Below are 15063 nucleotides of genomic sequence, written 5' to 3' on the forward strand. Positions count from 1 at the left end.
CAGGTTTTGCAACCCAAGGCAGATCCAAGTATTTCCTGCAGCTGAGGATAACACCCTGCAACGCAAATCCTAGAAGATTTATACCTTTGTGTATTCCACCATGTTCATGAGGGGAAAAAAAAGGTCTGGAGGAAGAGAAAACCATAAGTTTAGAACCTGGGATGGAAGAAGACAGCTTGGTTTGGTAGTAGGTAAGAGAATGTCACTGCATCGTTTATCATCCGGAATGTTCATATAGGCAAGAAAATGTGTGTCTCGGATCTTCTTCTTCAGCATCAGACCATGAAAATAGTCATGTTCTAGAAGCAACCATGTCTGAAGATTAAAAACTCCCAAGTGTCTGTGCTTTGCTGTGCCATACAGCTGCACAGCAGATCGGGGTGGAAACCGGTGACTCACAATTTCCAGACCTGAGTGCAGAAAATTAATGCTAATTAACCCTTTCTAGTAGCCAGATGTAAACATAACCATAATGGTCTAGGTCAGGTTTTTCCCGATTCCTTTGAATTTCTTTGTGGAAAGAGTCTCTCTTCCCAACCAGAGACCCCTTGCCAGGGTGGACTCTGTCCAGTGTCCAACTGGATTAGTTGGTTCATATGATCTCATCATCCAGCCTTGTGCTGGCCTGAGGAGCCCAGGAAGGAAGAAAGCAATGTGCTGCTGGACCATCAACTGGTGGTTTTGAGGAAAAGTAGGGGTTTTCTTCCAACTTTGCAAAGTTGTCATGGGTTAGGCCGCTCCGGCAACTGAACCCTACACAGTCGTTCACTCACCCTCCCCCAGCCCCAGGGATGAGAGAGAGAATTAAAGGATAAATGGGAAACACGTGGGTTGAGATAAGAACAATTTAATACAGATGATTTAATACACAGTGTAGATGCTCACCACCCCCTCTTATCCACAGCCCGTCTCGTCCCGAAGCTGCAATCCCGGATGAACGCGAGGCCCCGAAATAGAGAGGGGTAGAGAGAGATAGTACTCCGAGAGTGGGAGTACTGGAAGAGAGAGAAAAAAAAGGTAATAGAGCAAAAGCGCAGAAGCACAAAAGAGCAGAAGCGGAGAAAGAGCCAAAGCGCAAAAAGTCCTTCTTTCCGGCTGCCCCTCACTTTTATACTGGGCATGACGCTGCATGATATGGAATACTAATTGGCCAGTTTGGCCCTCAATCTTAAGTTCCACCACAAATCACAAGGGAAATCTTGGCCCCCTTGTCCCGGCTATGCTCCCCCCTTATCTCACCGTGCTTCTGCACTCCGGCCAGGACACAGCACACTGAAAAGTCCTTGGAGTCTCACGTCCAACCACAAACATCAGCTTGCTATCAACATTCTTCTCAGAGTGAGCCTCTGAGTAAAACCAAAACACAGAGCTCTTCTAGCTGCTAAAAAGAAGAGCTAACTCTGTCCCAGCTAAAACCAGGACAAAAGTGCAGAGCGGAAATGAAAAACTAGGCCTTAAAACTGCTTGTAGGAGACAGGAATCCAGCCATGAAAGGAGGACAGGATGTTTATCCAAAGGGAAAGGTCCCATCTGCTATCAATTCTCCAGACAGACCCAGAGCACATATTGCCTTCCAGACCCTCATCCCAGTTCTGCAACCGCACATAGCCAAGATGCAACGAGCACGGCCACTGCCCCAGCACTGCCTTGTTCCCCCCGCGCTCCCGGGAGCACCATTGGGTATCCTGGTAAAAGCAACTGCAATGGGAAGGTCCTTCCATAAATAATAACAGTCGTGCCTTAAGCATCACCTCCCGGGTACACACTTGCCCAGAGGAATGATAGAGACATTTCAATACGCAATTGGATAATTATATAGGATTACTGAGAAAGGCAAGGAAAGTTTGGAAGGATTATTTAGTACCAACAGAGCATATAAATCTTGCCAATAACCACCCCTAATTTTAATTAGAGTGAAGCAAATTTTATAGGGAGAGCATTTGGTTAGAACAAATGAATGATTTGGGGAAAAAAAAAATAATGACGAGCTCCTCGGTTCACAAGCTCTTCTGTGCGTACGAAACAGAAGGAACAAATTCCAAGCTCTGGTTTCTATTTAATGAATTCAAACCAGTGGTTGGTTAGACCAGATGTAATATTTATTTCATTTTCAAATAACAAATACTGGGAGAGGACCTGTTTAGTCAGGAGTAAGCAGGCATTTCCTAGTCTTGGTTAAACACGTTTAAAATGTCTCTATAAACTGCAGGAAGAGTAAGGACTTCATTTTCCTGCTGATGTTGTGTTTTCAGCCTCGGCAAGATAAGGAATACTCTTTATTCTTGCCCAAACTACTCATGCAACAAAACTCTTATCTTAAAAAGACATTGACAGGAACAGTTAACATACTGTATAATTAAAGCAATAAATTAATTACCCAGCTTCCCTGCTGACTATTAAACACTTGAGGCAAAGAGCTGTCTTTTGCTCCTCGTTGAAGGATTATTACGTTTAGTTTGAACATGAGCTTGAACAATCTGGGTCACTTTCTCTGGTGCAAAAGCGCAGCCACAAAACCCTTCGTGTTTGCAGACATAGAATTATAGAATGGTTTGGGTTGGAAGGGACCTCAAAGATCATCTAGTTCCAACATCCCTGCCATGGGACACCTGCCACTACACCAGGTTGCTCAAAGCCCCATCCAACCTGGCCTTGAACACTTCCAGGAATGGGGCAGCCACAACTTCTCTGGGAAAGCTGGTCCAGTGCCTCATCACCCTCAGAATGAAGAAGTTCTTCCTTAGATCTAATCTAAATCTCCCCTCTTTCAGTTTAAAGCCATTTCCCCTTGTCTCATCACTACATACCCTTGTAAAAAGTCCCTCTCCAGCTTTCTTGTAGTCCCTTTAGGTACTGGAAGGCTGCTAGAAGTTCTCCCTGGAGCCTTCTCTTCTCCAGGCTCAATAGCCCCAACTCTCTCAGTCTGACTTCATAGGAGAGGTGCTCCAGCCCTCTCATCATCCTCATGGCCTCCTCTTGACCTGCTCCAACAGCTCCATGTCCTTTTTGTGTTGGGGAGCCCAGAGCTGAATGCAGCACTGCAGGTGGGGTCTCACAAGAGCAGAGCAGAGGGGCAGAATCCCCTCCCTCGACCTGCTGCCCATGCTGCTTTGGATGCAGCCCAGGACACAGTTGGCTTTCTGGGCTGCCAGTGCACATTGCCGGTTCATGGTGAGCTTCTCCTCACCCAATATCCCCAAGTCCTTCTCCTCAGGGCTGCTCTCAATCCTTTCAACCTTCTTAGGAGACTGGTTGGAAGGGTCCCTTGAGAGTTGGTCCTGAAAGGCAAAGGAGTCCAGGAAGCCTGGACAATTCTCAAGAGGGAAATCTTCAGAGCCCAGGAGCAGGCTGTCCCAGTGAACCACAAGACAAGCCGGAAGGGCAGAAGACCAGCCTGGCTGAACAGAGCACTCTGGCTAGAGCTCAAGAAGAAAAAGAAAGACTATGACCTATGGAAGAAGGGGCTAATCACTCATGAAAAATATAAGGATTCTGTGAGACGAGGCCAACTGTATGAAATTCAACAAGACCAAGTGCCAGGTCCTGAACTTGGGCCACAACAACCCCCTGCAGCGTTACAGGCTTGGGGAAGTGTGGCTGGAAAGCTGCCCAGCAGAGAAGGACCTGGGGGTGCTGGTCGACAGCCGATTGAACATGAGCCAGCAGTGTGCCCAAGCAGCCAAGAAAGCCAATGGAATCCTGGCATGTATCAGAAACAGTGTGGCCAGCAGGAGCAGGGAGGTGATTGTCCCCCTATACTCAGCACTGGTGAGGCCACGCCTTGAGTACTGTGTCCAGTTTTGGGCCCCTCACTTCAAGAAGGACGTTGAGGTGCTGGAGCAGGTTCAAAGAGCAACGAAACTAGTGAAGGGTTTAGAGAACTTGTCCTATGAGGAGCGGCTGAGGGAGCTGAGACTGTTTAGTCTGGAGAAGAGGAGGCTCAGGGGGGGCCTTATTGCTCTCTACAATTACCTGAAAGGAAGTTGTAGGGAGATGGAGGTCGATCTCTTCTCCCATGTTATGAATGACAGGAGAGAGGGAATGGCCTCAAGTTACGCCAGGGGAAATTTAGGTTAGATATCAGGAAGAATTTCTTTACAGAGAGGGTTGTGAAATATCGGAACAGTCTGCCCAGGGAGGTGGTGGAGTCCCCATCCCTGGAGGTGTTTAAAAACCGTGTGGATTTGGTGTTGAGCAACATGGTTTAGGGACCCTGACAGTGCAGAGTTGTCATGGTTTGATGTGGGGGGGGGGGTGGTTCTGGTGGCAGGAGAGGGGTTTTGCTCCCTGCGACCTCCCTGGTTTTGGAACCGGGTTAGGCTTAGTTCTGGCCACCAGATCAGACTGCCATCCCCCTCGGGGTTGAGCCAATAGGGCGCCTCTGCGAATTGCCCTATTTAAGTCAGGACAAAGGAACCAGAAAAGGTGCTTTGCCCAGGATCAAGGAGAGAAGGGAGGAGGGCACTGCCCCCGCTCCCTGGCTCCCGGCCGGGCAGCTGCCTGCATCGGGCCAGCGCTGCCCACGGAGAATGGCAGCGGCGGAGCCAGCTGGGGAACTCGGGGGCACCCCACTCCCGGGGTGCCCACTGGGCTGAGTTCACCTGGAGAGGACTGAGATCTGAGAGAAACAGCTGCATCGACACCAGGTCAGTGAGGATGGAGCGGGAGGAGGTGTGCCGGAGCCGAGTTTCCCCTGCAGCTGATGGTGAGATAGCAGGCGGCCCCCCTGCAACCAGGACGGCCTCGGTGGAGCAGAGACCCACTCGCAGCCCGTGGGGAGAAGATGCCTGAGCCTGAGGATGGTCGTGTTGGGGTGCACGGCAAGGCAGAGAGGCATCTGGAGTCTGCGTGACGACCCACGCCAGAGCGAGTGGCTACAGCTCCCTAAGTATCCGAGACTGTGGTAAAGCCCACACTGGAGCAATCTGTGGGGAAGGATTGTTTCCAGTGGGCTGGACTCACGCTGGAGAAGTTTGTGGATTTTTCCTCGTGGGTAGGGGATCCATTGGAGCAGGGGAAAAGGGTGTAAGGACTCCTTCTCCTTTAAGAAAGAAGCAGCAGTAACAGCACGGAATAAACTGACCTGCACTCCCCCAGTCCTTGCTCCCTGTGCTTCTGGGGGGAGGAGGTAGAGCCGGGAGGAAAAGGAAGGGGGGGGAAGGTGTCGGTTTTAAGATCTGGTTTTGTTTCTTTCTGTCCTCTCAAGTAATCGGTTTTTGTTTCCCTTTGTCCTTCTAAGTAATCATTAATAAACTGTTTTGCTTTGAGAAAAGCTCTGCCTGTTTTGCCCGGGACCATGGTTGGTGGGTGCTCCCTCTGTTCTTGTCTCAACCCTCAGTCCCTTTGTTTTTTTTTTCTCTCCTCTCTACTTTACTGGAGAAGGAGAGACTGTGTGAGTTTTAGTTGCTGGATCAGCCTAAAACCACGACAAGAGTGAATGGTTGGACTCGATGATCTTGAAGGTCTCTTCCAACCAGACGATTCTATGATTCTATGATTCTATGATTCTATGATTCTATGATTCTATGATTCTCTGCCCAGCATGTACTTGTGCTTGGGATTGCCCCGACCCACGTGCAGGACCTTGCACTTGGCCTTGTTGAACTTCATGAGGTTCTCACAGGCCCACCTCTCCAGCCTGTCAAGGTCCCTCTGGATGGCATCCCTTCCCTCCAGCGTGCCATGTAAAGGTGGTTGAAGCGGCTTTGCTAACATGTATGTGACGCGGGGGAGCTGGGACCTCCTCTAACACATTCCTCCAGTTTCTGGGTGATTTCAGTGGTTGCAACAAGGATCCTTAAGAGATGGACCCAGACATCAGCTGCAGAAGGATTTTAATTAAACCCTATAAGCCATTGCCTGGAGTCAGGCCGGGGAAAATGTCACGGGTGAAATCCTGTGTGCGTGGCACCGTGGGACAGACTCGGTATTTGGCATCTCTCATCTCCTGGGTTCTCTTGGAGTGCGGAGTGACTCACGGCAGGCAGCAGACACATGACTCACGGCTTTTATGGAACTGAGGGGCTTGTCAGAGCCAAAATGCAGCCTGACATTCTTATCTCCAAACTCTAACCTTAAATCTGTTTTTTTTAGATATCTTCTTTCTGGGGTTGTGTCTGGAAAGGACATTAAAAGCTATCGATAAAGGCTCTTTATGCATGAGGGGCTTTGCTTGAAAGAACTTTGAATCTCCATTACAGTTTATAAATCTTCACTTCAAATCTTCCTGAATTTTTTCCATGGAATTTGGCTTCGGCTCAGCTCCTTGAGGAGGAGAGAGTGAGATGCGCTGGGCAGGACACATGGCAGAGGGCCACAGGGAAGAGCCGGCTGTGTGCCTTGGCCAGAAGAAAGGTGAGTTGGGACAAACCGGTTCCCAAAGAGGGATGTGTTGTGTTTTATTGATCAGCAACCTTCCCGCTAAGGAAATTCCCAGCTAGACTGGAGCTGAGGAGCAACGTCACGCTAATTGAGAGCTGCGACATGGTTGCTGAAGCTGGCAGGTCTCTGCAGTCACACCAATCAAAGAGCTATCACGCGCAGAGGAAAACGTGACGTGGCTGAATTCCTGGTTATATTTTCAATAGAGCCTCTTCCACAGATGTATGCGAAGTTTCTTTCCGTTGTATTCAACAGGCTTTGGGTCAGACCCCCAAATTTGCAAATAAGCTTAATGCTTTACTCAGCAAAACACAGAGCTGAAGTTTTGAGGGAAAACCTGTAGCAACATATTAACTTTTTCATTCTCTTTTTCATGAGTTTGTACGTATAACTGTAGTTCTATGTAGGTAAAAATTAGATATTTGAATGAAAACATGAAACGGTTGCTTAATTGAACAAGTTCTCAGAGTTGAAAGAGTTTCCAGTCATATGCTGAGCTCTCAGTGTATCCCATAAAACCCTACGTGTATTGATTCGGAGAAGTTGTGGCTGCCCCATCCCCGGAAGTGTTCAAGGCCAGGTTGGATGAGGCTTTGAGCAACCTGGTGTAGTAGAATCATGGCAGGGGCTTGGAACTAGATGACCTTGAAGGTCCCTTCCAACCCAAACCATTCTATGATCCCATGATTCTACAGCTGGATCAAAACAGGATGCCACAACAAGGAGGAACGACGATCCCAGGGCAAGACTGAATCACTAACCTTAATTACCAGGGTTTGTTAGCCACCGCTGCCACGTGGGCGTGACACGTGTCACAGACTCAGGTTAATCCCTGAGTCCAAACCGCAGAAGTTTAGGACGAGTCGCGTGGAACCCATTTTTGTGTGGTGGATCTTGACAGCACCACGGAACACCTCTGCTGTGCTGGTGGCACTGATGTGGCCCTACGTGGGCATCTGCGAGGGGGTCAACTCATTCTGTAGCTCATAAATCACCCCAAATGGGCTTCCCCGTTAGAAGAGGTATCTCCATGTCACCTTGTGTCACCGCTCCGCTGTCACAATCATGCTGCAAAGCACTGAATCTTAAACCCTCTGGGATTTCCCTCGGCAAAACACAGTGGGGTTCGTGAGCAATTCCATATGTGGCTTCAAAAATATATCAAATCCCATTTTTGCTTCACCTTCCTTAAGCAAAACACAAGTGAAATCATCACCTTGGACTGATCCTTCCTGGGCTGCAGAGAACAGTCAGAGCCTGCTGAGAAGGTTGTTAGTCCCAGGAACCCGCTAAACATTAACCATCAATGGTTAATTAATTCAGTTGGTCTGATAACAAGAAAAGCCAACTCTTGGGCCCCCTGTTTTGGGGGTTTTTCAGGAAGTAACACTCCAGGAGTCAGTAGTAACTTGAAGCAGGGCAGGAGCAGGTCGGTAAGGATGGACCTGCCCGGTTGGTGCCTGGCAGCGCTTGCCCTTGGCTCCGTCAGAGCCAACCTTGGAGCTGGGCGCTGCCTTCCTTGTGTTTGCTCTGCAACCAGGGCTGGGAACAGGGCCGCACTTCGTCCTTGAGGCTCTTTGTTTCCTTGGGGAGGCAAGGAAGGAGGCGAGGAAGGGGCAGTATGTACCAGGCAGCAGGAAAGAGCAGCAAATTTTTTTCCCCCCAGGTTCTAATGAATAAGAAAATCCTCTTACGCTCCACCAGAAACCTGTTGTTAAGACACCGGAGTCACACAGGACTCGACCTCGCTCAGGAATGAGCCTTTACTCCGAGGAGGTGCGGTGTGTATGGTAGGGCACGTATGGTAGGTCACGTATGGTGGGACACGTATGGTGGGGCACGTATGATGGGACATGTACGGTGGGACATGTATGATGGGACACGTATGATGGGACATGTACAGTGGGACATGTACGATGGGACACGAGGGGCAGGGACCTGCAAGGGCCAAACGTATCTGGCAGGTTAACTCATGGCTCAGGGACTGGTGATACAGCCAGGGCTTTGGGTATTTTGACCATGGGGTAATTTTTGAGAAGCCTGGGTTGCTAGGGGCAGATGGCGTGCACCTAACCGAGAAAGGGAAGAAGGTGCTTGGACAAAGGCTTGCCAGACTTGTGCAAAGAGCTTTAAACTAGTATTGCTGGGGGAGGGGGAGCACAGTTCAGCCCACCGCTGTCAGCATGGCGCCAGTGCCAGCACCGAGGGTCCAGAGGCTGAGGAAGGATCGCAGGTATGTTCAAACGAACTTACACTGCCGTCCAAGAGAACCCCTGTCGCTCCAGCCAGTGAGTCGGCTTTGTCGGGAGCCCAGCTAAAGTGTATGTACACCAACGCACGCAGCATGGGAAATAAACAGGATGAGCTGGAGATGCGTGCACATGAGCAGGACTACGACCTTATTGGCATCACGGAGACGTGGTGGGACGACTCCTATGACTGGAGTGTCAACATGGAGGGGTATAAGCTTTTTAGAAAGGACAGGAAGGGGAGACGAGGAGGGGGTGTCGCTCTCTACGTCAGCAACCAGCTGGAGTGCCTGGAGCTTCGCCTGGGGTCGGAGGATGAGCTGACAGAGAGCTTATGGGTCAAGATTAGAGGACGGGGACGGATAGGGGATGTTACGGTAGGGGTCTGTTACAGGCCACCTGGCCAGGAGGACAGAGCAGATGAGGCGCTTTATAGCCAGATAGGAGCAGCCTCACGGTCACAAGCCCTGGACCTCATGGGGGACTTCAACCACCCTGACATCTGTTGGAGAGACAATACGGCAGGGCACAGGCAGTCCAGGAAGTTCCTGGAATGCGTGGACGACAACTTCCTCCTGCAGGTGATAGAGGAGCCGACAAGGAGGGGTGCCATGCTTGACCTTGTGCTCACCAACAGGGAGGGACTGGTGGGCGATGTGAAACTTAAGGACAGCCTTGGCTGCAGTGACCACGACACGGTGGAGTTCAAGATCCATGGGGCAGCAAGGAAACTATACAGCAAGCTCTGTACCCTAGACTTCAAGAAGGCGGACTTCAGCCTCTTCAAGGACCTGATGGGCAAAGTGCCGTGGGAGGCGGCCCTGGAGGAACGAGGGGCCCAGGAAAGTTGGTCCACATTCAAGGAGCACCTCCTCCAAGCTCAGCAGAGGTGCATCCCGATGAAGAACAAGTCGGGCAAAAAGACCAGGAAGCCTGCATGGATGAGCAAGGAGCTCCTGGACCAACTGAAAATGAAGAGGATAGCCTATAGAGGGTGGAAGCGGAGACAGATAGCCTGGGAGGAATACAGAGAAGTTGTACGACTGACCAGGGATCAGGTGAGGAAGGCTAAAGCCCTGAAGGAATTGAATTTGGCAAGGGATATAAAAAGCAATAAGAAAAGCTTCTATAGGTATGTAGGGGACAAAAGGAAGTCCAAGGAGAACGTAGGCCCCCTCCGGAAGGATACTGGTGCTCTGGTTACCCGGGACATAGAGAAGGCTGAGTTACTCAATGACTTTTTTGCCTCAGTCTTCACTGATAAAGCCTCTTGTCTTACCACCCAAGCTGTGGAAAGAACTAGCAGGGACTGTGAGGATGAACCACCGCCCACTGTACTTGAAGAGCAGGTTCGGGAACATCTGAGGAACTTGAAGGTGCACAAGTCCATGGGACCTGATGAGATCCATCCGCGGGTCCTGAAGGAACTGGCGGATGAAGTTGCCAAGCCACTGGCCATTGTATTTGAGAAGTCGTGGCGGTCTGGCGAGGTCCCCAATGACTGGAAGAGAGGGAACATAACCCCCATATTTAAAAAGGGGAACAAGGAGGACCCGGGCAACTACAGGCCGGTCAGCCTCACCTCTGTGCCTGGCAAGGTCATGGAGCAGATTCTCCTGGGAACCATGCTAAGGCACATGGAGAGCAAAGAGGTGGTGGGTGACAGCCAACATGGCTTCACCAAAGGCAGATCGTGCCTGACCAACTTGGTGGCCTTTTATGATGGGGTGACAGCATCGGTGGACAAGGGTCGACCAACGGATATCATCTACCTGGACTTGTGCAAAGCTTTCGACACTGTCCCGCACGACATTCTTCTCTCTAAACTAGAGAGGCATGGGTTTGATGGATGGACCACTCGGTGGATAAGGAATTGGCTCAATGGCCGCACTCAGAGAGTAGTGGTCAACGGCTCGATGTCCAAGTGGGGACCGGTCACGAGTGGTGTCCCTCAGGGGTCCATGTTGGGCCCGGCCCTCTTCAACATCTTTGTCGGTGACGTGGACAGTGGCATGGAGTGCACCCTCAGCAAGTTCGCCGATGACACCAAGCTGTGTGGTGCCGTCGACACGCTGGAAGGGAGGGATGCCATCCAGAGGGACCTCGACAGGCTGGAGAGGTGGGCACGTGCCAACCTCATGAAGTTCAACCAGGCCAAATGCAAGGTCCTACATCTGGGTCGTGGCAATCCCAGGCACAAATACAGACTGGGAGGAGAATGGATCGAGAGCAGCCCTGAGGAGAAGGACTTGGGAGTACTGGTGGATGAGAAGCTCAATATGAGCCGGCAATGTGCTCTTGCGGCCCAGAAGGCCAACCGCATCCTGGGCTGCATCAAGAGGAGCGTGGCCAGCAGGTCGAGGGAGGTGATTCTCCCCCTCTACTCAGCCCTCGTGAGACCTCACTTGGAGTATTGCGTCCAGTTCTGGAGTCCCCAACATAAGAAGGACATGGACCAGTTGGAGAGGGTCCAGAGGAGGGCCACGAAGATGATAAGAGGGCTGGAGCACCTTTCCTATGAGGACAGGCTGAAAGAGTTGGGGCTGTTCAGCCTGGAGAAGAGGAGGCTCCGGGGTGACCTTATAGCGGTCTTTCAGTACCTCAAGGGGGCCTACAGGAAAGATGGGGAGAGGCTGTTCAGGAGGGCCAGTTGTGATAGGACAAGGGGTAATGGTTTTAAAATAGAGGGAGGTAGCTTCAGGTTGGATATTAGGAAAAAATTTTTTACCATGAGAGTTGTAGAACACTGGAACAGGTTGCCCAGAGAGGTGGTGCATGCTCCATCCCTGGAGACGTTCAAGGCCAGGTTGGATGAGGCCCTGAGCAATCTGATCTAGTTGGAGATATCCCTGTTCCTTGCAGGGGGGTTGGACTAGATGACCTTTGAAGGTCCCTTCCAGCCCTAACCATTCTATGATTCTATGATTCTATGTACGGTGGGACATGTATGGTGGGACATGTATGGGTGTGCAGCACTTGGACCTCCTCTGCCTGCCCTGGGCCAAAGCACCCTCAGATTCAAAATGTTGCTGGAAAAAGAAAACCAAGTGCAACTTGATATTTTTATGGCCGTCATGCGATAGGGAGGGATAAAGATCGCAGGGGACTTGACTCACTGATCAAGACTTTCCTGTTTGTGAAAGAGTTTATTGTACACTTTTCTCTTCCTGTTCTCCATTTTATCTTCTTGCCCTTTAACCCGTTTCCCGGTCCGTTTGTGGCTTTCTCGGTCGTATTTCCATCAATATTTTTCTTGAAAGCCCTCTTCTCCAAGATGTTCCTCGTTCCTTCCAGCCATCTGCTTTTCCGTGCCTCGCTTTTATCTGCATGTACTACATTTTCTCACTTTCTTCCTTCTGCCTCATTAGGACTACGAGGTTGTATTAATCACCCCAGCTGGAAGGGGTATTTCTCCACACCTCCTTTTCCCCCACCCACTTTCCCGTGTAGAAAATGAGAAGTTTGACCACATATCCAAGCAGAAAAAACCTCGACATGCTCCCAGTGACATGGACACGTTTAGGGCCACGGTTCAGTGATGGGTTTGGCAGCCTTGGGCTCACTCTTGGGCTCAAACATCTCCAAGGTCTTTTTCCGCAACCTCAGTCATTCTGTGACCCCATGTCCCCCTCCCCGCGGCCGTGCCCCACCGCAGCCATATCCCACCGCGGTGCTGCCGGCTGAGGCCGGGGAGTTGTTCCCTGCAGCCAGGATCCGGACTGACCTCCCAAAAGCCCCCCGGACGGGAAGCTGGGGGTCTTGGCTGTGGGTCACCCCCCATGGAGGGCAGCACCAGCCTTTGCTCCCGGGGCTGGGACCCCCCCGAGGCCGGCCCGCAGGTGGGGGCGGGGCCAGCGGGGCGGGACGACGGAGCCCCGGCACCGGCTCCACCCGGGACCGGAGCGGAGTGGGGTCGGTTTGTAGCATGTCCGCAAGTCCCGGAGGTGAGTCTCGGCTCCGGCTGCCGGAGAGGGGGGGTTTAGGGGCAGGGCGTTGTTCTCCGTGGGGCGGCGGCACCTCTTCCCCTTCTCCGACCCCCGATGGCACCCGAAGAACCCCTTCCCCCAACCCCTGGTGCCACCTGAAGAGCCCCTTCTTCTGACCCTCGGTGACACCCGAAGAGCCCCTTCCTCGACCCTCCATGGCACCCAAAGAGCTCCTTTCCTGACTCCCAGTGGCACCTAAAGAGCCTCTTCCCCTGGCGGCACCCCAAGAGCCCCTTCCTTTGACCCCTGGTGGCACCCAGAGAGCCCCTTCTGTCGGTGACACCTGAAAAGCCCCTTCTGCTGGTGGCACCCAAAGTGCCCCTTCCCCGACCCCCAGTGACACCCAAAGAGCCCCTTTCCTGACCCCTGGTGGCACCCAAAGAGCCCCTTCTCTCACCCCACTTGTTTAGGGGACTCTTAGGGGACAGGTCCCCGTTCCCACCCACTGGGTATCAGCTCAGCATTCCATAAAGCCTTTTTTCAGCGTTTCCCCCCAAATCACTGCACCCCAAGAACCCAAACCTTGACAAATCCCCCTCCCCTGGAGGTACCATTCACACCCACACCTCTGCTTTTACCAAAGCACAACCCGTTTATCTTTCTTTCCCTGCCTCTGCTAATGAGTCTGCGTAAAGCCGGAGGTGAATTATTCTTTGCAGCTTGCAAAGACCAACGCGTGTCTTGTAGCCAAAAGTCCGTGGGCTGTTTGCAAAAGGACAACGGTAACAAATAAGTGTTTGTGGGTTTTTTTGTGGCTGTGCTCAGGCACCAGGTGTTAAAAAGTGAATGAATATTCTAAAAATCCTTGTCTAGCTGTGGAATGAGCACGGTATTTATTTACGTGGCTGTTCCTGGAGCATGCATGGGGGGGGGGGGAACAAACCCACAACAAAAATGCAGAAACCTTGAGTTTGAGTTACAGTGCTCAGCTGGAATTAATTTATCTGCCTATTCCTGATAATTGCAATTAAATGGATTCATTTCGATGCGAATGACTCCAGCCCTGCCTTCATTCCGTAGCTGGTCAGGCTACCCGAGCCTGAGCAGAGGTTTATGGTGAACACCTGGCCCTCGTGGTTGCAGGTGACCTGCCTTTGGACCTTTGAAATTCTCAAGTGTCCCTTTTTGCTGCCAGCCTGCCCCGGCTGCGATGAGTCTCGCTGTCCCCAGGGCATCTGTGTTTCCGGCGTCGGCGTCACCTTTGATCAGTCGCTCACGAAGGTTGCGGCTGAGGAGCTGCACCTCTTTCTGGCCGAGAGATAAGAGAAACGTTGTTTTATATTGGATGTTACTCAAAATAAGGTTATTCTGAATAATTTGGGCTCTTCCTTATGTAAGCGAGAGTGGTGCTTCCCTGCTTGCTGCGTCCTAGGTTCTCTCCTGCGTGAGCTTTGGAGCAAGCAACCAAACGGAAGTGAAAGCACAGAGACATGTTTTTACATTTGTATTTTATATTTATATTTTTTAGGCCAGGTTGGATGAGGCTTTGGGCAACCTGGTGTAGTGGAAGGTGTCCCTGCCCATGGCAGGGGGGTCAGAAACGGATGATTTTTGAGGTCCCTTCCAACCCAAACCATTCTATGATTCTATATTCATAAAAATAGAATATTTTATGAATATTCCAGTGTTTTCTCACACCCGCGCTGATGATCTCAGGGCGAGCAAAGGTGACCTCACACGCTTGATGGGGTTCTAGCAAGGAAAGTCTGTGAATAATAAATGAACTTGGCACTTCTTTTAACACTGCTATGGGGACAGAGGTGCCCGGAGGAGTATTGGGGGTCTAGCTGTGGGCAGATCCAGCTGTGCAGCCCCATGGGTTGCTTCTCTGCTGCTGGTGGTCTACCAGCTGAGGAAGAAGGACCTCTCCAAGGATTTGTCCCACACAGCCTGGTGTTGCTGTATGTCGCTGTTGAGACGGACACAACATACGCAGGTTCAAGTAGTATTCATTTATTATATAATTAATTCCACCTACTCTTGCAGGTTCCAGCACACTTTTATACTAATTCTAACAGTGCACGCGACATAAGCAATTAGGTGATTGGTTAACTACAGCTGTTCACGCGCCTTAGCCTAATACATGATTGGTGATCACGCGCTCTATATCATCCAAGCCAAATTCATTACATCAGACAATTAGTGCAAAAGCACAGTCCAGTTTCTTATCTTACAGTTCCTCCTTATCTTACGGTTCCCTGGTTCTCCCAGCACCTGCAAGTTGTTTTCCATTTCTTCTGTTCAGGGAGTTTTCAGATCTGCAGGGGTACACAGCAATCTCTCCAAGGTCAGTTTCTTCATCTTCTGTCCTGGGATCCACGGACCAGCCGTAGTTTCCTACAGCCTGGGACCAGCCTATCAGGGTAGGGAGGCGTGCCTGTTATCGCTCCCTTCTCCTGGCTCAGCTGCTTCCGAGCTGAAAAATATTTTCCAGTCCAGGACTTATC

This window comes from Tauraco erythrolophus, chromosome W (genome assembly GCF_009769465.1).
Source record: "Tauraco erythrolophus isolate bTauEry1 chromosome W, bTauEry1.pri, whole genome shotgun sequence".
Lineage (NCBI taxonomy): Eukaryota > Metazoa > Chordata > Aves > Musophagiformes > Musophagidae > Tauraco > Tauraco erythrolophus.